The sequence below is a fragment of the Hyperoodon ampullatus genome, assembly GCF_949752795.1.
Source record: "Hyperoodon ampullatus genome assembly, chromosome: 18".
Lineage (NCBI taxonomy): Eukaryota > Metazoa > Chordata > Mammalia > Artiodactyla > Ziphiidae > Hyperoodon > Hyperoodon ampullatus.
This window is the reverse complement of record NC_136931.1, coordinates 14,775,402-14,801,726: the sequence shown is the minus strand read 5'-3', so window position 1 is coordinate 14,801,726 and position 26,325 is coordinate 14,775,402. Positions and strand designations below refer to the sequence as shown.

The 26,325-nt window shown below is 42.2% G+C and overlaps 2 long non-coding RNA genes across 2 annotated transcripts; both read left to right on the top strand.

The window, feature by feature from the left end:
* The first annotated feature begins 924 nt into the window (after positions 1-924).
* Positions 925-3,300, top strand: LOC307065939. The gene is made up of 2 exons (XR_013811354.1): positions 925-1,048; positions 3,198-3,300. It is a non-coding gene; the product is annotated as an uncharacterized lncRNA (long non-coding RNA).
* A 7,279-nt stretch (positions 3,301-10,579) lies between these two features.
* Positions 10,580-25,827, top strand: LOC307066728. The gene is made up of 3 exons (XR_013811390.1): positions 10,580-10,609; positions 16,480-16,599; positions 25,757-25,827. It is a non-coding gene; the product is annotated as an uncharacterized lncRNA (long non-coding RNA).
* Positions 25,828-26,325: the final 498 nt, after the last annotated feature.

Here is a 26,325-nt window from a genome sequence, read left to right as displayed (position 1 = left end):
TTTGGCCTTTTAGGGTTAGCCTTGGAACTGTCATGGCACCTGCGGGTGTGTCATTAGCATATGGCAGTGTGTTACAATGAGCGTATAATGAGACTCAAGGTTTACGGGAAGTTGAATCTTCTGCTATCTTGGACCTAGTTGGAGTTTTTTTTTTTTTTCTTCCTTCCCACTCTGTGAGGCATGCGGAATCTTAGCTCCCCCACCAGGGGTCAAACCCGTGCCCCCTACAATGGGGGCATAGAGTCTCAACCACTGGCCGGTCAGGGAAGTCCGGACCTAGTTGGTTCTAATCAGTTTATGTCGTATCCTCAACGGCTGTCATTCCTTTGAAGGTTGTGCCCTGCCCCCTTCCCTCCTGTTTCAACCTTGCTAAACTCACTTGTTAGTTCTAGAAGTTCTGTAGATTCTTTGGGATTTTTTCATGTCCTCTGCAAATAGTAACAGTTTTATTTCTTTATTCCCAATCTCTATGCCTTTTATTTCTTTTTCTGGCCTTCTTGCACTTGCTAGGATTCCCAGGAGGATGTTGAATAGTAGTGGGAAGAGCAGACATAGCTGCCTTGTTGCCAACTTTACAGGGAAGGCGTTCTCTCACCATTAAGTATGTTTTCAGCAGCAAGGAGATAATCACATCAAATATAGTCAGTATAGGTACTGCAACAAAACATTAGGTTAACTTTACTTTTTTTGTCAGCCAAGGCAAAAATCACCGTGCATGATACTTAAGTTCCACTATAACTTCATCAATTGCAATGTGATATGAAAACATCTATGATTTCTATTGCTGACAAAGTCGCAAGGCACTGCTGATACTACTGTGGTTTTTGCCAACATATAATTGAAGGAAATGCTAAGTTTCAGCTAGAGGTTAGCTTAAGGATAAGCTTTTTCTATTCTAGGTCCGTGGTTAAAAACGTGCGCCAGGCGAGGAAAGCCAGAGTCCACAGAGAGGTGCGTTCTGGCTTCCTAGAGAGGAAGCTCGTGGAGCTTGGGCGTCGCGACGTAGTGACGCACTTCCGGTTACGCCGTACATTGCGCCGTTCCTGAGGTGAGTGTTGGGGTCACGCTCTTCACTCCCGTGGAGGAGGCTATCCCCTTAGTCCCTGATGCCGAGGTGGAGGGAGTCGGGCGGCGCCACCGGATCCGGGGAGCGAGGGCGCCCGCCGGGCAGTCCAGCCCGCCCTGGCGCCTTTTCCCCAGCCCGCTGCGGCCGCCTTAGGAAATGGAGGCTGGTATGGAAAGGAGACGCCCTTTGACCCGCCACAGCCGCAGCTTCCCCTGCTCCCTGGGCCAGCAACTACTTACTGAGCAGCTAAATGCCAGCTGTTCTTGTAGGTTCCCAGGATGTAGCTGCGAATGAGACGGCCGTGGGCCCCTCCCCCCAGGGAACTTTCAGTTTAATGGAAAGCCCCCTGTTAATCCAGTGCGATCGTTTCACTCCACCTGCGCCGAACCCTGTAGTTGCGGTCTGTTGCTTTTAGGATGAAGACGAAGTCCTTGACGTGCAGAGGCCATGCGGGACTTGGCCTCTTGCAACTTCTTCACCTTGGTGTTCAGCACACTTCCCTTGGCTCTGCTACAGTCTTCTTGGACTTTCATTTCGGGAACATGTTTTTGCACATGCTGTTACTTTTCGGAAAGATTTTTCTTTCAACCTAGTTAATTCCTATTCTTAAGCCTCCCCAACTAGGTTAAATTCTCCCTGGCACTAATCACGATTGTGGTCTTAAAGCTAACTATGAGAATCTTTGATTTCTTTAGTCCAAGCTTCGTGATGGAAGAGATCAAACCTTTCTCTCTCCACTGTTATCTCCTGTGTCTCATGCTTGGCCTGGAATGAAATAAATATGTGATAAATGTTTGTGGGATGAAGAAAACATACATCAATGTATTATCTCAAACTGGGAGAGGTGGTATACAAGAAAGGAAATACAGTGCTAGTGGAGTGTGTAACCCAGGGCCCCCGACCTGATCTGTGGAGACAGGCGGTGATCTGAAGGGTGAGCAGGCAGTTACCTAGATGAAGAGAGATCAGGCTGCTGGAGAGTATTGCACACAGAGACCGTCAGTTCCAAAGGTTCTAAGGTTGGAGAAGAGTGGTTCATGCAGAGGAACAGTAGGTACAAAGGTCCTGAATTAGCATAGTAGAGAAACTGAAAGAAGACCAGTATGGCTAAACTAATAGAAAGCAGGAGGGTGGCACAAGATGAGGCTAGCAGGAAATTGCAGCATGCAATGAGTTTCGGAAGATGCTGGCTTTTTGGTAGAATATGACTGGTTAACAAGAATACAAAGTGTCTGTAGGGGATGATATAATTAAAGTAATAACCCAGACCTTTTGGCATGTTGTGTGGCCTCTTCAGGGTCCTTTGCTAATTTGTTTCTGGTTATCACTGGGTGTAGAGTGGGGTGATGATCAAAAAAGATGCCTGCCCCAAGGTCCAAGAAAAGGAAACCTTACTCTAAGATTCTTTGATTTTTGGGGGGGGCTACTTTTACCTATTTTTCCATATTAACCTTAGAATCACTTTTATCAAGTTCTAAAAAAAAAATATCCTGTTGGGATTACTATTGGAAGCACTTGGATGTAGTTATTAAAAGCTTGGCCTCTGGAATCTGACTTAACCTGGTTTGGGATTCAAGTTCATCCATCCACTGGGTGACTGACCTTGGTAGAGAAAATTATTGTCTTAGACTTGTTTTCTTATTTGGAAAAAAGAAAAGGTTCAAAGGATTATTGTGGAGATTGAATGAGAGAATATGTATTTTTCCTCCAAAAACATATTTCTGTTTTTTTTTTACCTTTTATGTTTCTCAGTAAACTTTTATTTTTAAAAATGAAGGTCTGGATTTCCTCTTGTTAGGGTTTGCTTTGAGTTTTCTGGTGTCTTTTGCTTGTTTTGCTCTTTGTGTATTCATGTTCCTCTGTACTCATGTCTTAGGACAGGCAGCATTGCATGATGTTGGTGAGTACAGCCTATGGTGCTGAGGGCAAGTTACTTACCTTTCAAATTCTCAGTTTCCTCAGAATTCAAACTTCATGGCATACTGTGGATTAAAAGAGGAAATATTCATACACCACTTACCAGGTGGCATTTAGTAAATGATTGCTACTGTTACCGGCAAGTTTGTTGTTTTAAAGGAGAGCCTTTGTGTGGGTTGGGCTCACTCTTGTTTCTCTTTGCTTCTTCCCTCAGCCCCTGCCCTTCATTGAGAGGAAGCCCAGGTGATGGCTGTCATGCCCCTGAGAGCCTGGCACCAGGTGAGCTGTGATTCCCTCAGGTCAGCCTTGGAGAGATCTGATTTGAAGGAAATGGGGGATGAGAGAGATGATTCTGGCAAAAGTCTTAGAGCCAAAGCAGTAGGAAGACCCTTGTTGATCCTCTTCAGTAGGACTGGATGCCAGGGAAAGCTGATGATGAGGGATTGAACAGCCAGAAGCCCAGCAGGTGATGGCTGGAGAGAGTGTCCTGAGCAGCAGAAGCCTAGGCTCCTGCACTCTGAGGATCTCTGTTGAGCTAGATGGTTCCCAGGTTCAGTGGTTCCTCCTACAGAGGGACCTGTGAGAATGAAGGACTCAGGCTGGTGCTGTAGGTATTGATTACACAGTGAGAGTCATCGAGATTAGCGAGGTCACAAGGTTCTTGGGAAGTAGGGGCAGAGCGATGGCAGGAAGAAGACAAGAGCAAGCGGGCTTGTCCCATTTATTAAAGAAGTTGAGGGCTTCCCTGGTGGCGCAGTGGTTGAGAGTCTGCCTGCCGATGCAGGGGACACGGGTTCGTGCCTCGGGCCGGGAAGATCCCACCTGCCGCGGAGCGGCTTGGCCCGTGAGCCATGGCCGCTGAAAAAAAAAAAAAAAAAAAAGAAGTTGGCTTCAGAATCAGGGAAAATATATTTTCCTTGAGGTCAGTGCTGTTGGCTAATCAAGGCAGGGGGCTATAATAGGAAAAATCTGCACTAGGACAGAACACCTGAAGTGAGGGATCCCATAAAGCCTCAGTGGCTTTGTGGCCTTGAGCCAGTCACTTAACCTCTTTGCACCGTAATGTCATCTGTGAGGTGAACATTAAGTACCTTACATTTGTGGAACAGGGAAATTGATTTCTTGAGTTGATTTTACTTTTTGAGACTGATGAGTTGCTGGGTGTTCCTTAACCATTTCCTTCTTCCTGGGACTTATTTATCCAGTAACTTATCATCTATGAACTGTATCCTAAGTCCCAGTCCTGGATTTCTGATATCTGGCAGGTCCTCTGCCTACTGTCTCACCAAGACATTATCTTTCTTGTTGCTCCCGTCCTCTTCTGATCTTCTGTAAGTTGTTAGTGAGTTACTGGTATCACCGTGTCACAATCCTGACCACTCAGTTTCTAGGTTGCTGAGTAATTGTTGACTCTCTTCCCCCTTGATACCACTTTCAGAGAGTTACCACGTCTCATTGCTTCTGCCTCATTGCTTCTGCCTACTGTCTCTTCCACTTGTCACATCTTTTATATTGCCCTCATTCAGGGTTTGTCATTCCTTCTCTGGGATTTTGTTTGCAGAGTTTCCCAGCTAGTTTCTCTGTGTACAGTCTTGTGCTTTCCCATCACCAACTGTTACCTGATAGAGCTTGGCTTTCTGAGCTCGGATTTTATCCTGTAGTCCAGGGTTCTCAGACTTTGGTGTGCGTCAGAATCACCTGGAGGGCTTACGGAAGCACAAATTGCTTTCGGATGGGGCCTGTGAATTTGCCTTTGCAACAAGTTCCTAGGTGATCCTGCTGCTGCTCTGGGGAACCACACTGGGAGAACCACTGTTGTAGTTAGTGGTGACTCATTCAAGGAAGTCCTTCAGTTGACTGAGTCAGTTTGTCATTTTAAGTTGTTGATTGTATGGCTGGTTGAGGATGTATTCAGAACATGACAGGCCTGGAATTGGAGTTAAGTATCCCCAGCCCATACTACTATACTGATTGTACCATAGTGAAGAGGAGTCCGATTCCAGAAACATATAGACAATAAAATTGGCAGGATTTGATTACTGACTATTTATCGGAAATGAGTAGTGACTAGGGCAAGTTAGTCTAGTATGAATTTCAGTTTTCTAACTTAGGAGACTGGGATGGAATTCGCACTGTTAAATGAGAAACAACACTGTCGCTCACTGTGCCAGTTAGTTATGTGAATTGAAAATAGAGTCAGTTTGGCAGGGGGCAGGAAAGGGGGATGCGTTTGGTGTTAGATGGGTCAGATGTGTTAGGTCCCCCAGGGAGTCTGAGGCAGTGCTGGGGAGATCTGCAGAATCGTTGAGGTGTTGGAAGGTGGCAGGACATTCACTGCGCATTCAGGTAACCCGGTTTGATACCAAAGTCTGGGGAATGAATAAGAGTTTTATAAACCAGATCCTGAGCTCTCTGGGAAGGTAGAGTTGGGACCATCAGGGAAGGGAAGGGGTGACTATTAAAAAAGCATGAGCCTTAGTTGGCAGAAACAATTACAGATTGTCTTCGAGGTATAAAGAAAAGCAGTTAAAAGAACTACCCAGCAGCAATTTGATTCCAGAAGCATCTTCTCCCAGGAAAACGCATCAGGAAGCAGAATAGACTGCCCCCGGCAGCACTGAGCTCTCTCTACTGGACATGCTTGAGCACAGGCTGTACAACCCCTTCTTCAAGCAACAGATGAGGGTTGGATGAGACCAGTCATCAAGGCAAAATGTGACTCTGTTCCTGTCACGTGGACTTGAGGTTTAGGGTAGAATGAGCGCGTGTGGGGAACAGATGGATTGACTGGGCACTTGGGGCAGTGAAAGGGGAACAGGTCAGTCCTGAGATGCCACCTCTGAGTGGTGTCTGGAGAGACTGAAGCTAATTGTTTCCTTGTAGTTGCAACAATAAAAGACAAAGTTTTATAAAATCAAAGAGATTTTGCTCTAGGAATATTAATTAATGGGAGACTTTCCAGGGTTTTCAAAATGTGTCGTGTATTATGACACTAAATTTTGTGTTCAAATGGAAGCTCTTCTGGTAGTGAGAGAAGTTCCAGATTTTTGGTTGTAGCAATAGTCATTTAACACTCAGTTCTTTCACAGTTTCTCATTACTCATCCTTAATAAGACCCTTCCCTCATACTGTCCCCGGTACCCCACACTCTGGCCCTGAGCCAGAGAACTGGCTCTGGGGCAGCAGGAACCTCTTGTTTTAGGAGGTGGTGACCTTTGAGGACGTGGCTGTATACTTCACCCAGACAGAATGGGCTGGACTTTCTCCTTCACAGAGGGCCCTGTACAGAAGTGTGATGCTGGAGATTTATGGGAACTTGACGTCTCTGGGTAAGACCACTTTTGTCCTGGGACTCAGATCTATGCTTTCCCATTTCCTTCCTTTTTTCCTCCTTATCAGCCAGAGGCGTGGTGTGGAAAAGGAGGAGTCATCTCTTATATCCTTCACTGATGGTTCTGGGACTGAGACCAAATGACCCACTTGAGAGCTTGCTGGGTAGGGACAAGTCTTGGGTCAGTTTGGTCTCAATATAGGGAATTGCTGTCGCCTGGTAAGAGTATGATCTGTCCTCCCAGGGGCTCTGCACAGTAAGGAATAAGTAGCATCCGTTGCCAGATAAGTTCTCAGCTTGTTGCTGTCTCCCCGTAGTCTAGGGAAAGGTATGACCCCTTCCCTGTGTTTGCATATGTCCTGCAGAATCACTAACTTACGTACTCTTACGTGTTGTTTTAGGAAGAGGTCACAAATGCTGTTTCCACTTGAGCAAAAATCTTGGCTTTCCCCAGTCCTGAGCCCTATTCTGTGGATCTATTTTATTCTCACTGAGACTCCTGAGCTTTTCCTTCTTTTGACACAGCAGACACAGGACTGAAAGGTGCCATTTTCTACCCCTTTTCAGGATACCCAGTTTCCAAACGTGCATTGGTCTTACTTCTGGAGAGAGGGAATTTGCCTTGGGGCCTGGAGACACGGGATGATCCCCCTGCACGGGGGACCAAAGACATCTGTAAAAGTAAGTGAGGCAGGTTTAGGAACAGCAGCTACAGAGTTTTACAGAGCAGTATATTTTCAAATGAACCATGCTGGGAAGGATTTAAATAAAACAGATGATTTCTCAAAATAGGTAAAATATGAAACCATTTCCACCAATCTTAATTCTTCCTAACATATTTCCATTAACACATCTCATAATTCTCGAATCTATTGCTCCTTTCTTCTTTTTTAGTTAAAAAAATGTTTTTTATTGAAGTGTAATTGACATAACAAATTAGTTTCAGGTATACAAATAATGATTTGATAGTTGTATACGTTGCGTTAATGATCACCACAAGAAGTCTAGTTAACGACTGTCCCCTTACATAATTACAAATTTTTTTTTTCTTCCAGTGAGAACTTTTGATTTACTCTCAGCAGCCTTCAAATATGCAGTACAGTATCGTTAACTCTAGTCACCATGCTGTACATTACGTTCCCACGACTTACTTTATAACTGGAAGTTTGTACCTTGACCTGTTTCTCTCACTCCCTACCCCTGCCTCTAGCAACCACCAACCTGTTTTCTGTAACTGTGAGCTTGGTTTATTTGTTTTTGTGTGTGTGGTTTCTTTTTTTTAGATCTTAGATATAAGTGAGATTATACTGTATTTGTTTTTCTTTGTCTGACTTATTTCACTTAGCGTAATGCTCTCGAGGTCCATCGATGTTGTCACAAATCGCAAGATTTCCTTCTTTTTTTATGGCTGAATTAACATTCTTCTGTGTGTGTGTGTATGTATGTATCAATCACATTTTCTTTATCCATTCAGCCATCAGTGGACACTTAGCTTGCTTCAGTATCTTGGCTATTATAAATAATGCTGCAATGAACATAGAGGTGCATATATCTTTTCTAGTTAGTGTTTTCATATTCTTTGGTTAAATACCAAGTGTTTTCATATTCTTTGGTTAAATACCAAGTGTTTTCATTTTCTTTGGAATTCCTGGATCACATGGTAGTTCTCCTTTTAATTTTTTTTTTTGGAAAGCTTCTTTCTTTCTTTATTTATTTTTGCCTGTGTTGGGTCTTCGTTTCTGTGCGAGGGCTTTCTCCAGTTGCGGCCAGCGGGGGCCACTCTTCATCGTGGTGCACGGGCCCCTCACTGCCGCGGCCTCTCTTGTTGCGGAGCACAAGCTCCAGATGCGCAGGCTCAGTAGTTGTGGCTCACGGGCCTCGTTGCTCCGCGGCATGTGGGATCCTCCCAGACCAGGGCTCGAACCCGTGTCCCCTGCATTGGCAGGCAGATTCTCAACCACTGGGCCACCAGGGAAGCCCCTCTTTTTAATTTTTTGAGGAACCTCCATACTGTTTTCCATGGTGGATGTACCAATTTACATGCGCATCAACATTGCACAGGGGTTCCCTTTTCTCCACATCCTTGCCAACACCTTATTTCTTGTCTTTTTGATAATAGCCATTCTAATCAGTGTGAGGTGATATCTCATTGTGGTTTTGATTTGCATTTCCCTGATGATTAGTGATGTTGAGCATCTTTTCACGTGCCTGTTGGCTGTCTGTCTTCTTTGGAAAAATGTCTATTCAGATCTTCTTATTTTGGGGGTTTTTGGGGTTTTTTTTTTTTGCGGTACGCAGGCCTCTCACTGTTGTGGCCTCTCCCGTTGCGGAGCACAGGCTCCGGACGCACAGGCTCAGTGGCCATGGCTCACGGGCCTAGCCGCTCTGTGGCATGTGGGATGTTCCTGGACCGGGGCACGAACCCATGTCCCCTGCATCGGCAGGTGGACTCTCAACCACTGCGCCACCAGGGAAGCCTCTTCTTATTTTTTAATTGAATTGTTTGGGGGTTTTTTGCTGTTGAGTTTTATGACTTCTTTATATATTTTGGGTATTAACCCCTTATCAGATATATGGTTTGCAAATATTTTCTCCTGTTCATAGGTTGCCTTTTCAGTTTGTTGGTTTCCTTTGCTGTGCAGAAGCTTTTTAGTTAAATGTAGTCCCACTTGTTTATTTTTGCTTTTGTTGCTTTTGCTTTTTCTGTCAGGTTCAAAAAATCATCTCCTAGACCCATGTCAGGAGGTTACTGCCTATGTTTTCTTCTAGGAGTTTTATGGTTTCAGGTCTTACTTATGTTCAAGTCTTTAATCCATTTTGAGTTAACTTTTGTGTCCATTGCTCCTTTCTGAGTTTCATCATTGCCTGTCTCAGAGGCCCTCCTTCCTTGGATGGGATAGATTTATTCAGGAGCAGTTTTTGAGCACTTGCCATGTGCCAAGCTTTGTTTTAGAAGCTCTGGAGGATACAAGTTATGGAGACAGTTGTTTAGAGCTGCAAAATGTGTGTCAAGTGCTGTTGTTGATATATAGGCAGTGGGCTGTGAAGCATAGCAGGAGGAGAGGTTAGAGTAATTTCAGTTTAGAAGCTCAGGTGATGCTCCTTCAGTGGCAGGGCCATTTGTTCTGAGTTCAACAGATAAGAATGGGTTGCAGATGGGAAAAAAAGGAAGGTAGTCTGACTGGTGGAAGGGAATAGAAGATCCACTGCAATTTCTGGCATAATATCTGACAGAGACTAGTATCTGAAATATATAAACAACTTTCCATCTCAGCTGTTCTCTGCTTTTGAATATTTGGCACTTTCATTTTATTAGTCTTGTCTCAATAGCAGGCTGATGCTGGGAGTTTTAGTAATCTCTAAAATCTCTATCCAGTAGTCCCCCCTTATCTGTGGGGGATACATTCTAAGACCCCCAGTGGGTGCCTGAAACTGTGGATAATACTGAACCCTGTGTAGTTGTCCCTGGGTATCTGTCGGGGATTGGCTCCAGGACCCCTGTGGATACCAAAATCTGCAGATGCTCAAGTCTCATACATAAAATGGCATAATACAGTAGGCCTCCTGTAACTGCGGGTTCTTCATTCGTGGATACAGAGGACCGACTGTGTATATGCCATGTCTTTTTTACATACATACCTATGATAAAGTTTAATTTATAAATTAGGCACAGTAAGAGAATATCTAAATTGCCAGCATCACTCCTCTTGCACTTTGGGGCCATTATGAAGTAAAATAGGGGTTACTTGAACACAAGCACTGCAGTACCGCAATGGTCAATCTGATAACTGAATCAGCTACTTAGTAGTAGGCAGGTAGCATATACAGAGGGATGATTTACATCTGATCAGAGTGGGATGGCTCAAGTTTTCATCATGCTACTCAGAACAGTGCACAATTTAAAACTTAAGAATCGTTATTTCTGGAATTTTCCATTTAATATTTTCAGACCATGGTTGACAAGGAAACAGAAACTACAGAAAGAGAAACTGCAGATAAGGGGGGATGACAATAATTTTCAGTGTTCTTTTGTTTTCTAGTATAACCCTCAGGTGGCATTCTTGTTTTCTGTTTGTTGTCAGATGCCGGGATCAACACTGACAGTGAGTTAACACCAACATGGGGAGTTTCTGAAGAAAGAGATATGATGATGTTACATGGGCCACAGAAGAATGTTCTTAAGAGAAACAGCTTCCTAGAAACATGTGAACTGGAGAAGCACCAGGAAATCCCTACAGTGAAAAATATTAGAGGAAAGGTTCCAAGAATCCACTATGATAGGAAACCCTTCAGATGTGAGGAATGTGGAAAATGCTTCAGCTATTTTTCTTACTATGTTAGACACCAGAGAATCCACACTGGGGAGAAACCCTTTGAGTGTAATGAGTGTGGAAAAGCCTTTAATGGCAATTCTTCATTAATTCGACATCAGAGAATCCACACTGGAGAGAAACCCTATCAGTGTGAAGAGTGTGGGAGAGCCTTTAATGATAATGCAAATCTGATCAGGCATCAGAGAATCCACAGTGGGGACAGACCCTATCTCTGCAAGGAGTGTGGAAATGGTTTCACCAGTAGTTCTGAGTTTGTCATACACCAGAGAATTCACACTGGGGAGAAACCCTATGAGTGTAGTGAGTGTGGAAAAGCTTTTGTTGGTAATTCACCACTGCTGCGACATCAGAAAATCCACACTGGAGAGAAACCTTATGAGTGTAATGAGTGTGGCAAAAGCTTCGGGCGGACTTCTCATCTTAGTCAGCATCAGCGTATTCACACAGGGGAAAAGCCTTATTCTTGTAAAATATGTGGGCAAGCCTTCAATTTTCATACAAAACTAACTCGGCACCAGCGAGTCCACAGTGAGGTGAAACCCTTTGACTGTGTAGATTGTGGAAAAGCCTTTAGTGCTCAGGATCAATTAAAAAGGCATCTAAGAATCCACATTCAGGAGACTTCCTATGTGTGTGATGAGTGTGGAATAGTCTTTACTAGCAAAAGAAATCTGCTTCAGCATCAAAGAGTCCATACTAGAGAGAAACCCTGTGAATATGTCAAGTATGAAAAAACCTTTAGGACTTCTTCCCAGCTAGATCATATCCACCCTGGAGAGAAGCCAGTGCTGGATGTTGGATGTTTTGGCCTCCCAGAATTTTTTACCCCCTTTTACTGGTAATAGTACACTAAATTTCCTTTTGGATTCTGTCTTCCACTCAGGGGTAGAATTTGTGACACAGCCCCAGCTCAGCTGCAGATTCCTTCCCTCAAGCTATAGCTGTTGGTTCAGATGTCAGGAGATAACCCAAGATAGTCCAGTTAGAATCCCAGACTTGGCAAGAGTTAATAACCTTGTAAATGGTGAGTGTGGCCCTGGCACAACAACCAGATGGCAGACTGCGGCCTGGCAATCCTTTCGCCTTCCAGTTGTTAACAAACTTTTGACACTCCTACTCATTAAGATCTTAATCACTCATGCTCGTTAAGCAGCTGGGCCTCCTAATGGGCAGTTTCACAGTGGCTGAATGGTATTGGAGAGCCACGTGCACCCATGTGGACTTTGGAAAGCCTGCCAATTATGAATTCCGTGGTATTGAATAATCCTCGAACCTCCCAGTACTTCACTGAACAAGAATTTTCTACCACCCTTAGCATTTGGTGTCTGCTCTTTGTCGTGGAGAGAGGAGACTGGAAAAATGAGCAACGTTTGTTCTTCGGCAGTGGTTGATTAATGTGGCTGGGGGGCAGGCATGAATCCCCAGGAACAAGAGTGAGGTCTGTGTGCCTTCCTAGGGCACATGAGCTATTCTGGGCCAGTCTCTGAGATGCAAGGACCTTGCATCTTAGATGGCTGGCTGCAGCCCCTGACCCTAAGTGAATCCCTTTCTACTTTGTGCTCCAGATTCTGTGCTGTGCAGTGGGTGGTCAGTGACAGGGAATCTGCTGCTTTCACCAAGCCAGCATCTGTCCTCATGTCCAAGTGCAGCACCTCAGCTTTCCTTTGGGAGCTACATCTTACCTGCTTCCAGTCCAAATAGTTTCAGAGGGCTGACCCCACATTCCACCCACCTGGCCGATCCCCCCGCTGACCCCACATTCCACCCACCTGGCCGATCCCACCTTCCATCCTCTGATTGCTGTGATCAGTGCAAGGATGAGAATGTTATCCAAGCCAGGCCAAAGGCATTCCAAGCCATGAGTTTTCAAGGAAGCCTACTGAAGGAGAAACCATTCCCAGTATGGACTTTGAGCTTGTGTCATCTTGGAGTTGCTGGATGCAATGAGAGAAACTGCCTGTGAATGGGACCACAAGGCACTCAGTAGGCTGATGGTCAGAGAGGGACCAGGTCACACTACAAGCATGTGAGCCCTTGGACCTCACACCTCTGAACCCAGTTTTCAACTTGTCTCGTAAGGATTAATTTCTGTCATTTAAAATATTTATTTTACCTGAGTAAGCGTGTCTAGTCCCTTGTAATCAAGTCCTGACACATCAGGATCATTTTTTAAATTTTATTTATTTACTTTTGGCTGCGTTGGGTCTTCATTGTTACATGTGGGCTTTCTTTAGTTGCGGTGAGTGAGGGCTGCTCTTCATTGCGGTTCATGAACTTACTGCAGTGGCTTCTCGTTGCGGAGCACAGGCTCTAGGCGTGTGGGCTTCAGTAGTTGTGGCACTCGGGCTTCAGTAGTTGTGGCTTGCAGGCTCTAGAGCGCAGGCTCAGTAGTTGTGGCACATGGGCTTAGTTGCTCCACAGCATGTGGGATCTTCCCGGACCAGGGCTCAAACCCGTGTCTCCTGCATTGGCAGGCAGATTCATAACCACTGCACCACCAGGGAAGCCCACATCAGGATCATTGATTCCTGAGACTCCCTCTGGCATGGTGTCCTCATTGGGCGGGGCATGTCTGGGGAAGATAAAGACACTGGGTGGGGTCAGATTTAAGGGGAGCTGCCAGACAACTCTGTCCCTGTTTTCTCTGTGTCCCAGGAGAGGGAAATCCCAGAACACAGAGAGGAGAACTAGCAAAGAGAAAGGGTCACAGGATGGTTAATTGGTCTGCTTGTATTTTCCATATTACATGGGGTGTTTTGCACCTGTTGAAATCATCCAGAACATCTGCCAGAAACTCCTGACAGTCTATATACTTATTGGACTCCTACACTAAAATAATCCATGAAAATCTATCAACTTATTTTACCTCTAACAACTGGCGATTCTTTAAGGACAAATATCTTCAGACTTCCAACAGAGTCAGTTGCATTTATTGCCAGGCAACTTTTATCAACCTCATTGCTTTTTTGTTTTTAAAAGCCCCTCTTTCTCTTCCCCAGAAATTCTTTTGTTAAAGCAGGAAGGTAGATGTGAGCAGAGAAAGGGGGGCATGGGCCAGATGGCAGGAAACCATACGTCTTGTAAAAGGTGGGGGTGGGGTGGGGTCCTTGGAACCTCCAAACTGGCAGGAAACCATACATTTTGGGATAAGTGTCCTGGGGGCAAAGAAAGGTAGGAAAAGGCGGGAATCTGGTGTCCGAATGTAACCTTTTGCTCATTATGCTCTTATTACAATAAAATTACCCTTGCAGATAAGAAGTACCCATCATGCACAGAAGCCGTGACACTTCTGATCAAGGCTAAATAAGGACAAAAATTCCTCCTCCTCCCGGGAAGGTGGAGCTGGGGTGAAAATCAGGGAATATGACCCCCAAATCCCTCCCTCCCCAATGAACATTACACCCCATGTAACCGGCTTGCTGAAAAAACTCAGGGCAGCTACTCACCTGAGCCTGCCCGCTCTCCCCAAGAGCATACTGTAGCTTAAATAAATCCTCACTTTACTTTCTTGACCTCCCTGTCTCATCTCTGAATTCTGCCTGGGATGAGGCAAGAGCCTTTCACTTTCAGGGTTACCTGAATCTGTGTCTCCCAAACAGCAATTCTTAAGACCCCAAATAAATTCTTTTCCTGTTTGTTGTCTCCTGCATTATGTTATTTTTTTTTTGGTTGACACACTTAGCAATATATATGTAGAGTCATCTCTGTCTTTGCTTGGGCTTGTGGTTCGTTTCTTTCTATTGCTAAATTGTATTCCATTGCATATATAGGAGAGGAAAAATAATTTTTCCTCTACCCTTCTTTGTTCTTGGTTCAGATCCCACCCTGTAACGACCTCATAAAAATCAACTTCTAATGGGTTTATATTGTTCCATGTTGGCAGTTTTAAAAAAATTAATCAGCCTAAAATAATTCTTATATCAAACAGGCATATTTGGGGGTCCATATGCTCTTACCCTTGACATGTAGGTGCCCCAATAATCTTACGCATTCATCTACAGAAGAACATCCTAATATCTTTAAGCTTTTAGCCATTATGAATAGAACTTGTGTATAATTTTATGGTAGTTTTTGTTTGAACACAGTTTTTCAAAGCAGTTGTCTAAATACTAGAGGTCTGATTTTTCTATCCCATGCTAAGACTTTTTTAGTTTTGGAAAAAGCTGCCAAACTGTCTTCCAGAGTGATTGTACCTGTACACCAGCAGAGAAGGAAAGTTCCTGTTGTTCTTCCCCCAGTTGATATTGTCATTTTTTGGAGTTAGCAGTTCAAATAGGTGTGCAGTGCTAGCTCGTTGTTTTAATTTGTATTTCCCTAATGGTATATGATGAGTATATTCTTCTATGCCTGTTTACACTCTGTATATCTTCTTTGGCCAGGAGTCTGTTTGATCTTTGCCCATTTTTAATGAGGCTTTTTGTTCTAGGGTTCTTGGGAAAATTTGATTATAAATCCTTTATTAGCTATGTGCTTGGCAAATATTTTTCTCTCAATTTGTGGTTTTTCTAATTTTATAAAATCCACATTATTAACTTTTTTTTGTTGATAGGCTTTTGGTGGTGTGTGTTAAGTCATCTCCACACCCAAGGTCCTGTAGATTTTTTTTCCATTTTCTTCTAGAACTTTTATAGTTTTGTAATTTAAGTTTGTGGACAATTTTGGGTGAGTTTGAGTATAAGTTGTAAAGTTTGTGTCAATATTCATTTCATTCCATGTGTTTTCTAATTAATTACCTGGAGAGTAGTGTCCAGTTTTCCCAATACCATTTTTTCAGGGGACTGTCCTTTCCCTGTTGTATGTTCTTGGCCCTATTGTCATGAATTAACTAACCACACACGTGGGTTTATTGCTGGGCTCTCTATTCTGTTCCTTTATTCCGTGTGTCTGTGTTTGTGACAGTTCCACACTGTTTTGGTTACCTTAGTTCTGTGATACAGTTTGAAGTCAGAGGGGGAGATGCCTCCAACTGTTTTCTTTTTTCTCAGAATCCCTTTGGCCATTCAGGGTCCTTTGTGGTTCCATACAAGTATTATTATTTCTAGTTTTATGAAAAACACCATTGGAAATTTAATCAAGATTGCATTGAATCTGTAGATGGCTTTGGGTAGAATGGACATTTTAGTAATAGTAATTCTTCCAATCCATGAGCACAGAATATTTTTCTATTTATTTGTGTCTTCTTCCATTTTTAAAATCAGTGCTTTATAGTTTTCTGAGTACAGGTCTCTCATGTCCTTGGTTAATTTATTCCTAGGTATTTTGTTCTTTCTGATGAAGTTATAAATGGGATTTTCTTAATGTCTCTTTCTAGTGGTTCATTATTTTTTTTTTTTTGAAGGTTAGACTTCATTTCATTACCTAGATACTATTTTTATTCCCTGGGAATTGTTAATGGGCTTTGCCAGTGACAGTTACATCTTTAGGGCACTTTACAGTTTACTCTTACATTTATTTTTTTTTTATTTTTATTTTTTTTGCGGTACGCAGGCCTCTCACTGTTGTGGCCTCTCCCGTTGCGGAGCACAGGCTCCGGACCCGCAGGCTCAGCGGCCATGGCTCACGGGCCCAGCCTCTCCGCGGCATGTGGGATCCTCCCGGACCGGGGCACCAGCCCGCGTCCCCTGCATCGGCAGGCGGACCCTCAACCACTGTGCCACCAGGGAGGCCCCTAGTGGTTCATTATTAGTGCATAGATACTTAACTGATTTTTGTATATTGACTTTATAGTCTGCAACTTCACTAAATTTTATTCCAACAGGGTTTTTTTTTTTTTTGTGGAGTGATGTGGAAAGTTGTAATTCTAAAATCCCACTGTTTCTACTGTATCCCAGGTCATCCATAACACCCAAGACATGGTGGCTCCTAGTGTAATCTTCTTACGGTGTCTCTTAATAACATGTGGACTCCTACAAGGCCAATTAACATCACAACTTTTGTTGAACTGAATCTGGGTAAGTCTTGGCATTTATAATGAAGTTCGATGTGTTCTGTTTTTCTGGCATGGTATTGACATGGTTGTTTTGAAAAGTACTTTACTTTCTAGTAATTTCACACATACAGAAAATTTTCCACAAAGGTAAAAAGTATTCACATTTGCCACTTCACACAAAATACTCCAGTGTGTTTTACCCAAAACAGGGATACTCTCCCTGAAAACCAGCACATAACCTCCAAATCAAGAAATTATATGGTACCCACATTATAATTTAATCCACAAGCCCACTTTAACTTTCACCAGCTGTCCAAATGTTTGAAAGTATCTTTTTCCATTCTGATCCAGTTTTCTTTTTTTGGGAATGATTACTTAGATTTTCCCTTATTTTTATAACCTTAATGGGTTTAAGGCACACAAGACAAGTATGTGATCAGGGTGGCCTTTTCTGTATGGATTTTTTCAGTACGGATGTTTTCAGTGTTCATCCATGTTATAACACTTATCAGTACTTAATTCATTTTTCCCCACTGTTATTAAAAATACATGACATGACATTTACCGTTTAAATATTTTAAGTGTACAGTTCTGTGGCATTAGCTACCTTCATACTGTTGTACAAATATCCTCACCATCCATGTCCAGAACTTTAAAATTTTTTCTCAAGTGAAACTCTGTATCCATTCACTCACAGCCCTCCACCCCTGGAAACCACATTCTTTTTGTCTCTGAATTTGACTTCTCTGGACTTACTTATTTCACTCAGCATGGTGACTTCAAGGTTCATCCATGTTGTGGCATGTATGAGAATTACTTTAGCTTTAAAGGCTGAATCATGTCCTATTGTATTTATTCGTTCATACCATATTTTGTTTACTCATTCATCTGTTGATGGGTACTTGGGTTTCTGCCACCTTTTGGCTACTATGAATAATGCTGCTATGAATATGGTTGTACAAATATCTGTTTCAGTTTCTGCTTTCAAATATTTTGAGTATATATACTGAAGTAGAATTGACAGATCATATATTAATTGTCTGTTTAAGTTTTTGAGGAACTACCATATTGTTTTCCACAGTGGCACCACCATTTTACTTTATTCCTTTATATGGTATAGGTTAGTTTATGGATTTACCCATTTTATTTATCCATTCACCCTTTGAAGGACATTTTGCTTGTTTCTACCTTTTGGCTATTGTGAACTGCACTGCTATGAATATTTGTGTACAAGTTTTTGTTTGCACACCTGTTTTTATTTTTTAATTTATTTTTATTGAAGTATAGTTGATTTACAATGTGTTAATTTCTGCTATACAGCAGTGATTCAGTTATACATATATATATTTTTAAAAATATTCTTTTCCATTATTGTTTATCATAGGATACTGAATATAGTTCTCTGTGCTATACAGTAGAACCTTGTTTATCCATTCGATATATAATAGCTTACATCTGCTCACCCCAACCTCCCACTCCATCCTTCCCCCACCCCCCCTCCCCCTTGGCAACCACAAGTCTGTTCCTCATGTCTGTGAGTCTGTTTCATAGATAGGTTCATTTGGGTCATATTTTAGATTCCACATATAAGTGATATCATATGGTATTTGTCTTTCTGACTTACTTCACTTAGTATGATAATCTCTAGTTGCATCTGTGTTGCCGTAAATGGCATTATTTCATTCTTTTTTATGGCCGAGTAGTGTTCCATTGTGTATATGTATCCCATCTTCTTTATCCATTCATCTGTCGATGGACATTAAGGTTGTTTCCATGTCTTGGCTGTTGTGAATAGTGCTGCTATGAACATAGGGGTGCATGTATCTTTTTGGATTAGAGTTTTGTCTGGATATATGCCCAGGAATGGGCTTGCTGGATCGTATGCTAGTTCTATTTTTAGTTTTCTGAGGAACCTCCATACTGTTCTCCATAGTGGCACACCAACTTACATTCCCACCAACAGTGTAGGAGGGTTCCCTTTTCTCCACATCCTCTCCAACATTTTGAATACCTGTTTTCAAGTTTTTGGGGTCTATAGGAGTGGAGTTGTTGTACCATATGATAATTGTATTTTTATCTTTTATTGGAAATGCCAAACTATTGTACACATAAGCTGCACCATTTTCCATTTCCACAAGCAGTGTTGGGTTTCAATTTCTCTACAGTGTTAACATTTGTTAATTTCTGTTTTTTGATTATAACCATGTTAGTATGTGTGAAGGAGTACTGAATTATGGTATTACTTTGCATTTCCATCACAACAACTGATGTTTTACACCTTTTCACATGCTTGTTGATTATTTGCTTTTCTTGTCTGGAGACAGGTCTATTCAAGTCATTTTCCATTTTAAAATTTGTGTTGTCTTTTTATTGATGTTTTGTAAACGTTCTTGATATATTCTGAAGAACAGATTCTTGTCTGATACAATACAATGTGCAAATATTTTCTTCCTTTCTGCTGGCTGTGTTTTCACTTTTTGAATATCATCTTTTGATGCACAAAAGTTTTTAAAATTGAGGAAATATAATCTATCCATTATTGCATGGTTATTGTAACCTTCTGCCTTTGCTTCTCTGTAACTTGCGATTCCAAATGTAAGATGCCAGCCTACCACCTCTGTCCTACATTGAATTCACTGCTTGCTCCCTTTAGATTAAAGATATAGTAGTTTTACTATTGTTAGCTATTACCACCATGGGAAAGAACTTACAGAGTCCAGTATTTATGTATGGCACATTTTGCCTTTGCTCTACAGGGTCCATTTATTTCCATAGTTACTTAAGTCAGTACCTTTTACCCTATCAACAGTGAGTTTTTTTCGTACATTTCTAAATCAGTTAGATTCTTTGTCACATCTGTATTTCATCCTGTGACACTCCCATATCCTAAATAAATTGGATTATGACTTACTTGTTGGGTTGTAAAAACCCATGGGTTTAGATTAATGCATAGTGGCAAGTATCCATCACCAAAGTACCATATAGAACATTTCAACCCCCACACCATAACTTGTTTACCGTCTTTTTTTTTTTTTTTTTTTTTTTTGCGGTACATGGGCCTCTCACTGTTGTGGCCTCTCCCATTGCGGAGCACAGGCTCCGGATGCTCAGGCTCACCGGCCATGGCTCACGGGCCCAGCCGCTCCACGGCATGTGGGATCTTCCCAGACCGGGGCATGAACCCGTGTCCCCTGCGTTGGCAGGCGGACTCCCAACCACTGCGCCACCAGGGAAGCCCACCGTCTTTTTTTTTTTTTTTTTTTTTTTTTTTGCGGTACACGGGCCTCTCACTGTCGTGGCCTCTCCCGTTGCAGAGCACAGGCTCCGGACGCGCAGGCCCAGCGGCCATGGCTCACGGGCCCAGCCGCTCCGCGGCACGTGGGATCCTCCCGGACCGGGGCACGAACCCACGTCCCCTGCATCGGCAGGCGGACTCCCAACCACTGCGCCACCAGGGAAGCCCCCCACCGTCTTTTTTTAAAAAATAAATTTATTTATTTTATTTTTGGGTCTTCGTTGCTGTGCACAGGCTTTCTTTAGTTGCAGTGAGCAGGGGCTACTCTTCATTGCAGTGCACGGGTTTCTCATTGCAGTGGCTTCTCTTGTTGCAGAGCACAGGCTCTAGGCGCACAGGCTTCAGTAGTTGTGGCTCGCGGGCTCTAGAGCACAGGCTCAGTAGTTGTGGCACACAGGCTTAGTTGCTCTGTGGCATGTGGGATTTTCCTGGACCAGGGCTCGAACCCGTGACCTCTGCATTGGCAGGCAGATTCTTAACCACTGCACCACCAGTGGGAAGCCCTAACATCTTTGTTTTGCCTATTCCCGAATGTCATATAAGTGGGGTCATACAGTGTGTACCTCCTCAGACTGGATTCTTTCACTTAGCAATACTGTATACGTGTAAGATTAATCCATGTTTTTTGCAAGGGTTGATGGTTTATTCCTTTCTATGTCTGAATAGTATTCCATTGCATGTGTATGAGAGGAAAAATAATTTTCCCTCTACCCTCCTAGGTTCTTGGTTGAGAAGTGCCCCCCATAATAAAAGATTACCATCAGAAAAACAGAGAAGTTTAATAACATTTGTACTTCCTATATGCATGGGCGATGCCTAGGAAAAGTTAGTCCCTGAAATGGCCTAAGTCATCACCTTAAATACCATCTTCACCTAAAAACAAAAGAAGGGCTTCCCTGGTGGCGCAGTGGTTAAGAATCCGCCTGCCAATGCGGGGGACACGGGTTTGAGCCCTGGTCCGGTTAAATCCCACATGCTGCAGAACAACTAAGCCCGTGAGCCACAACTGCTGAGCCCGCGTGCCACAACTACTGAAGTCCGTGAGCCTAGAGCCCGTGCTCTGCAACAAGAGAAGCCACCACAATGAGAAGCCCGTGCACCACGACGAAGAGTAGCCCCTGCTGGCTGCAACTAGAGAAAGCCCGCACGCAGCAATGAAGACACAATGCAGCCAAAAATAAATAAATTAAAATAAATTAAAATTTTAAAATAATAAAAATTAAAAAAAAAAGAAAACAAGGATATGGTTGATACGCAGATTTAAGTCCCGGCCTTCTCCACTGATAAGTGTTTCATGAGATTTAGTCGTCTGTCTATTCCTGGCACAGAGAGGGAGACAACTTTTTAACTGGAGATTTCCCTTATAAATGTAAATTTCCTTCACAGAAGTGTAATCTTGACTTGCTTTTCAGAAATCATCTTTTTAAAAAACAAATCCATCAAGCCAAAATAATCCTTACACCAAACAGGCATATTTTAGGGTAGCATATTCTGTTCCCCCAACATGGATGTACCCCGGTTTTCTTATGTGTTCATCTGTTGAAGGGCATACTGATTTAAGTTTTTAGCCGTTCTGAATAGAGATGCTATATGCTTAATTGCATCCTCGTTTTTGTTTAGACCTAGTTCTGCAGAGCAGTTGTCTAAATACTGGAGGCAGGATGTTGGCTCTTTAGGTGAGATTTGTTTAGCTTTGGAAAAATCTTCCAAAATGTCTTGCAGAGTAGCTGTATATTCATTTTACTGGCAGGGAAGTATTGTTCCCATTGTTTCTCACACTCCATCAATTGGTAGTGTCTTTTTTTTTTTTTTGGAGTTCAGCAGTTTTAATAGTTGTGCAGTGCTATCTCATTGTTTTAATTTGTAAGTCCCTAATGATATATGATGTTGAGTATATTTTTGTATGCTTACTTACTATCTACTTTGGCCAGGTCTCCATTCAGATTTTACCCATTTCTAATGGGGTTGTTTGTTCTATAGTTCTTGATATAATTTGAGTACAAATCCTTTATAAGTGTTTTGCAAATTTTTTTCTTTCCATTTGTGGCTTGTCATGGGATTTGGGGCTCCATTTGAGTCTGAATTTTCAAATTTAGTGGATTCATCAGACCTGCCAGCTGAGAGCAGGGCCTCCAGTGGAAGGTAAGTGGCTGAGGCGTGCACTTCCCAAATGGCCACCAGGTGGAGCCAAGTCCACCTCTCTGACTTTCGAGGCTAGTGCGTGTTCAGCTGGAGGACTTGATTCCATGCAGCTGACCGGGGCTTGGTCTTCTCAGGATTCTCCAGGGCTTTGGCTTCCGGACAATGACTGGCTGAGTCAACACAGACAGGAGTTTGGTCTCCTCCGGACATACTAGTCCGTGCAGACAGGAGCCAGTGTCTTCAGGACCTGCTGGGAGGCACCGCCGCGGGAGTAAAAGGTAAAGAAGTGGGGAGAAGCTTCCTGTATGTGGCTGACTGCTGAAAGGGGGTCTGTTTTCAGAGAAGCCAGCAGACAATGGGCTTGATGTGGAAAACTGTGGATTTCAGGTCATTTTGTGTGTAGTGTAGACAGTTTCCAGTGTCTTTCTTTGGTGTGTGGTATCTAGTTTTTTTGGCATCAGTTTATTGAGGGTACTTTACCCCAGTGTATGTCCTTGGCAGCTTTGTCATAAATTAAGTGACCACATACATGTGGGTGTGTTTCTGGGTTCTCTGTTCTGTTCCTCTGGTACGTGTGCCTGTTTTTATGCCAATTCCACAGTTTTGGTTCCTGTAGCTTCACAGTGTAGTTAGAAGTCAGGGAGCGAGTTGACTCCAGCTGTGCTCTCTTCCTTAGGATTGCTTTGGCTATTTGGGGTCCTTTTTGGTTCCACACAGGATAGATAGGATTGTTTGTTCTGTTTCTGTGAAAAATGCCACTTTAATTATGTTAGAGATTGAATTGAATGTGTACACTGCTTTGGAGGGATGAACGTTTTAAGAATATTCTTCCAGTGCCTGATCACAGAATATTTTTATTTGTGTCTCCTTCGGTTTCTTTATTAGTGTCTTATAGTTTTCATTGTGCAAGTCTTCACATCATTGGTTAAATCTATACCTAGGTATTTTGTTCTTTTTGATGCAGCTGTAAATGGGGTTGTTTTCTTAATTTTTCTTTCTGATACTTATTAGTGTATAGAAACTCAACTGATTTTTGTGTATTGCTTTTGTATCATGCAACTTTACTAAATTCATGTATTACTTGTAACTTTTGGCAGTTTGATGTGGAAAATTGTAATTCAAAAATCCCTTTGTTTCTACCACATCCCAGGTCATCCACAACCCCCAAGACACAGTGACTGCTAATAATATAATCTTCCCACAGCACCTCTTAATAATACATGATTCCTACAAGAGCAATTAGCTTAACCATTTTGGGTGCAATGTATCTGGGTAGGGCTTCGCCTCATCATGAAGTTTGATGTCTTATCTATTCTTCTGGCATGATGTTGACATGTTTTGAAAAGTTACTTACTTTCTACTAACTTCCAACATACAGAAAACTTGCAGTAGCAGTACAATGTACTCTTTATCTGTAAGTTCAGATTCCCCAGTCATCACTGTTTTACCACATATGCCAATTTCAATGACTGCTTCCATTGTGTTCCACCCCAAAAAGGGACACTCTCCCAGGGAACACCCCTATAACCCCCATATGAGAAATCATTACGGTTTTCACCTTCTAATCCAATCCACTGGCTCCACTTTCACTTCCATCACCTGCCCCAAAGCATGAAAATGTCTTTTTCCATTCTGACCCAGTTTTCTTTTTCTGGAAGCAATCTTGAGACTTCCCCTCATTTTCACAGCCTTGATGGATTTAAATCACACAAGATGAGTATGATCTGGGTGGCCTTTTCTGCATAGCTTCTTTCTCTTAGGATGTTTTCAATGTTCATACATGTTGTAACTTGTATCAGTACTTCATTCACATTTTCCATTGTGATTAAATATCAAACATGACATTTACCACTTAAACCATGTAAAATATATAGTTCTATGACATTCACATTTATATTATTGTACAAATATCCTCACCATCCATCTCCTGTACTTGTTTTTTTCCAAGTGAAACTGCATCCATTAAACACTAACTCCCTTCAACCCTTGTCAACAACATTCTACTTTCTGTCTCTGAATTTCACTTCTCTGGATACCTCATAGAAGTGGGATCATATAATATTCGTCCTTTTGTAACTGGGTAATTTCACTTAGCATAATGACTTTAAGGCTTATACATTTTGTAGCATGTGTCTGAATTTCCGTAGTTTTTAAGGTTGAATAATGTACCTTTGTGTATATTATCACATTTTGCTTATCAATTCATCTATCAGTGGACACTTGGGTTGCTTGCACCTTTTGGCCAGTGTAATGCTGCTGTGAATATGGGTGTACAAATATCTGTTTAACTCCCTCCTTTCAAAGCTTTTGGGTATATACCCTGAAGTGGAAGTGATGAATCATACTTTGTTTTTGACGAACTGCCATGCTGTTTTTCCACAGCAGATGGCACCATTTCGCTATATTTCTGTGTATGGCAGACTAATATGGAACTTTATAGATCTACCCTCTTTTGCTTATCCATTCATCCACTGATGGATATTTGAATTGTTTCTACCATTGGGCCAATGTAAGCAATGCTGCTATGAATATTCATGTACAAGTTTTTGTTTGAATTCCTGTTTCCAATTCTTTGTGGCATATATCTAGGCATTGAGTTCTTGAACCAGACTCTAATTGTATTTTACCTTTTTGGAGGAAATGCCAAACTAATCATTTCCACAAGCAATGTGTAAGGGTTCCAATTTCTCTACATTGTTGCCAGCATTTTTGTTTGTTCTTGATTATAACCATTTATTATATGTGAATGGATGTCACTTTGTGGTTTTAATTTGCATGTCCATCATAACATTAAAGAAATATACCTAAGAGGGTTTTATTAGACTCTCAAACCTCAGGATACTGCTTAGTAGACATAGCTCTTGTATAACCAGAAACTATTCACATTCTCTTTAAACAAATTTTAAAAACCATTAAGCACAAAAACGATCCACCAAAATTCATTACAACATCACAACCACTCAATTAACCCAGTTAACCTAAGCCCGCCATAAATCTGTGAAGGTTTTGAAGAAAGACCCACAAAACTACCAAAATAGTACTTAAAACGAATACAGTGTGTGTCATCATTATTCTTAAATGCAATGTAATCATGGCCAATGACTTGAAAAATCATCATTGTATTCCAGCTATAGGAACACTAATGACCAACATTTTAAAATCCCACCCATTAATCAGAATTGTTAATAATGCATATAATGATCTACCAGCCCCATGAAACAGCTCATCATGATGAAAATTTCATCCTTGCTTTATATTTAATTTTACAAATCTTGACAGGGTTATTTTTTTATTTTTTGGCTGCGTTGGGTCTTCGTTGCTGTGCGTGGGCTTTCTCTAGTTGTGGTGAGCAGGGGCTACTCTTCGTTGTGGTGCTCAGGCTTCTCATTGCAGTGGCTTCTCTTGTTGCAGAGCACAGGCTCTAGGGCGCACGGGCTTCAGTAGTTGTGGCACACGGGCTCAGTAGCTGTGGCGCACAGACTTAGTTGCTCCCCATGTGGGATCTTCCCAGACCAGGGCTTGAACCCGTGTCCCCTGCATTGGCAGGCGGATTCTTAACCACTGCGCCACCAGGGAAGCCCAACAGGGTTATTCTTAACAATACATTATATACATCAGGTACAGTAACTGCCTTCTCATCTATAACTCATATCACCGAAACATAAACTATGGATGAATTATCTGATATGTATATGCAAACAGACCTTTCCTATTCTTATTCTTTGCTTATTTATCCATGTAGGGTGACGCCTGTATTATGGATCTTACACCTTCCTAGAAATATGAAACAATGGAATCATCCTACTATTTAAGGTAATAGTCCAGCATCCTTTTGAAGAACATCAGTCATTACAAGTCTCCTTTCAGTAATTCCTTACATTGGCATTAGCCTAGTCAAATGACTCTTAGGAGGATTCTCAGTTGATAAAGCCACCCTTCCCCTATTCTTCACGTTCCACTTTATCCTCCTATTCATTATTGCAGCTTTAGCAGTTCTTCACCTATTATTCCTTCATGAAACAGGCTCTAGTAATCCAACAGGGATCTCATCCTATATGGACAAAATCCCACTTTATCCATACTACAAAATTAAGGATATCTTGGGTGCCTTGTTCCTATTTGTAATCTTACTAATACTAGTACTAGTCTCACCTGACCTTCTAGGTAGAGACAGTTATACTCCACCTAACCTCCTCAGCACTCTCCCTCACATCAAACGAGAATGATACTTCTTATTTTGATATGCAATTCTATGATCTATCCACAACAAATAGGAAGTGTACTAGTATTAACCATCTCATTCCTAATTTG